This window comes from Mytilus trossulus, chromosome 7 (assembly GCF_036588685.1).
Source record: "Mytilus trossulus isolate FHL-02 chromosome 7, PNRI_Mtr1.1.1.hap1, whole genome shotgun sequence".
NCBI lineage: Eukaryota > Metazoa > Mollusca > Bivalvia > Mytilida > Mytilidae > Mytilus > Mytilus trossulus.
The window spans coordinates 59,540,263-59,543,730 of NC_086379.1; positions in this window are offsets into that span (position 1 = coordinate 59,540,263).

Genomic DNA, 3,468 nt, shown 5'->3' on the forward strand with positions numbered 1-3,468 from the left:
CAAAATCGTGATCAGTTTACTTCAATGATGTTAGCTCTTCCATTTTTATAACTATACAGGAAATTTAAACAAAATTTTAATCAACACAGCAGGAGCCACAAAAGGGTGTCTCAAATTATCGCTATCGTATTCCATATTCTCAAAAATCTGTAATTATTGTAAAAAAAGTAGAAAATGTTTGATAAGGTGTAAAATTTTATCTATACATTCTATCCGATATCTGAGACACCCTTTTGTAGATAATTGATCTAGGAACAACATAGTATAAAATCAACCCCTCTCGGGGTAACCATGAAGAAGCTAATTTTATTTGAAAGTGGAAATTTCTTGTAAAATTTAGAAGACACAGTTAACATTATAATTGGTTATATCATTCTTGTATGATACTAACAGTGCATTATTGTGAAAGAGTAATCTACTAGCTATTTGTAAATACCACTTTTATGAAATTTCAAGCATTATTAAGAAAGTTACAGCATTTTAAAATTTAGAAATTGGATGTATGATGTATCAAATCTTACATACTGTGCTACCTTAAAAACATTTATAGCGAGCATGCTCGTGAAAATTGTTAAAGGTTGCTCCATCAACTAGGTCTGTATTGAGTTATATTAACTAACACCACTTGAATATACTGCCATGAACACTCTTATACGTTTACAAAGGTACATGTTGCTCCTAGAGGTGGGATAAAATAACACACTGTAGAAAAATAAACTGTGGCTTTATAAAATTATTGCTATTCAGACACATATCCACCAAAGATCAAATGGCGTAGATGTAAGTTATTATAGCCATTTCAATCTCTTTCATACCATCACATGACAGATTATAACTTTTTTTCTGCACAATTTCACAATTAATTGACGAATATAAAAACTCTCATAAAAACTATTTACGCAATCATGTGTGCTATTGAACGGACAAGAAATGAAAATTAACATATTCAGTTGTTTTTAGTCACCAATGTTACCAAAGAACTAATTTCCTTTTAATCTTTTATAAATGACATTAGTAATATAACTGCAATATATAAGTAAAAGTGTAAAACAACAATGTGACACACTTTATAGCATATTTTGTTTCGTCTATGTATAATGGGTTAACCGCTGTAACAATGTGGCAGTATATATATGAATATAATTATTTTCTGTGACTGTATCTTACATTAATTTGTAGGATCCTTTACTATAGATAATTTAGCTGATCTGTAACAATAACATCTTCATGCCTTATATATCATGTACTGTAGTACGCCGCTAGATTAAAACTGACGTGGAAAGGTAACATATGCCCACCGAAAGCTCTTTTTATGAGAGCCCAGGTGGTCGTGTGGTCTAGCGGGACGGCTGCAGTGCAGGCGATTTGGTGTCACGATATCACAGTAGCATGGGTTCGAATCCCGGCGAGGGAAGAACCAAAAATTTGCGAAAGCAAATTTACAGATCTAACATTGTTGGGTTGATGTTTAGACGAGTTGTATATATATATATATATATATGCATGAATTTGAAGTTCATAAGGCCAAACTTGTGGTTCAGAAAGGGGTATGGCACTGTTATTCATATCTTTGATTTGAAATGTCTCATTGATTTGTATTTTTTTAGAAGGAAAACCAGGACAGATAATCCAATAGCGATAAGGTGTATGCAACACTCTCTGGATGATAAAACCCTTAAAATGCAAAGTTTCTGTACCATTCTAACATTTCGTCATTGGTAAACGGACAGAAAGTCACAGGAAATAAAGTCACAAATTTGGTAGGACAAAAAGTCACAAATATTTTGTTGACAATTGTTTGAATATATTGTAGAAATATCTTGAAATATTAACTTTTTGTTACATATATTTATATCAAAGTTTAAGACATTATCATTATACATGAAAAATTAAGATTTATCTAATTTTTAATTTATGCAAAGGATATGTTCCTTGGCACAGCGAAGCCATTTTTAAAAGTGCCAATCCACAAAGATTGTTTTCTTAACAATTATTTGATCATCTTTGATATTGTTTAGAAAAAATTGTTTACAAAGTTGGTCTTTGTACAATAGTTCAAGAAAATATTTTTTTTTAAGATGAGCATTTTCTTATTCAAAGAAAAATATGTAATACAAAATTATTGTGATTTTTTTGTCCTGCGACTTTTTGTACGTGACCTTTTGTCCTGTCCTACATTCTCCTTCAATTTCTGTGTATGGCAGTTGTAAATTCCTCTCTTTTCATTCCATTCAATCTGCCGATTGTTTTCATTGTAAATGTATTCCTGTCCTCAATATATGGCACTGGATGTTAAATATATAAACATCAATCAATCAGTATTGAACACCACTATGGGGAGTTAAATGTGAAGAAATTTTCTTAAAATAAACACCTAGTTTTTTTCCCCTATACTTTGAACTACATGTGGATGTATGTCTAGCACAACAACATGAGTATTTAAAGATTAGTCTGATTCTATGAATGATGCTTATAGCTATTTGTTGAGGTGGAGTTATAGATACAACCCCTACTTTTTCCTACATCTTCTGCTAGTCTAAGATATAACTTGTTCCTTCCTTTTGCAAGGCACTGAATCAAGCCGTGACTAGCAATGATGGTTAGCTATGGTTATTCCAAAAAAAAAGTTTGAAATTATCAAAAATAAAAAATGGCATTGTGTAGAAAAGATTGTCACACATTTGTTAATTTTTTTTTTTATGTATTGCCGATATGCCATAGCCACAGATTTGGCATTGTCATATTTCTGCACTGCCGAAAAAACAGTTAATCTTGCCCTGTTATTAATGGCAGTGTAAAGAAGAGTTCCTCATCAAGGTCAACTAAAATGACAGCAGAATGTATTGAAAAATTGAAAAAATTACCGAAAATTTAAATGTTAAAGGACTATAGTTTAGAACTGTAGGGGAGCTGTGATAAATGATATCAGTGAAGGAAAACAAATGAATGTGGTGCGATAAAAATTCTTTCCACTTACAAGCATTTGTTCAATATGTGATAATGACATAAATGACATGAATTTTAATAATGTGGTCATTTTTATAAATTTTCTGTTTTCAAAACTTTGAATTTTTCGAAGAAAACTAAGGATTATCTTATCCCAGGTATAGGTTACTGTAGATGTAGTAGGTACAACTTTTGGGAATTTTGGATCCTCAATGCATTCAACTTTGTACTTGTTTGGTTTTGTAAATATTTTGATATGAACATCACTAATGTGTCTTATGTAGATGAAACGTGCGTCTGGTGTACTTATCTATAATCCTGGTAACTTTGATAACAAATTATAGTAGGTCCTTCTTAGTCTTAGTATCAACCCATAAGAGCTCTAAGCCTAGTGATATGATCTGGATGATGATCAGGCTGACACGAAAAATGACATGATCTTATCTATAAATTAGTAAATCTTTCATTGAAAAAAAATGCTGTTAAACTTCAACTATGCCTGCTGAAAGAAAAAGTCTAATA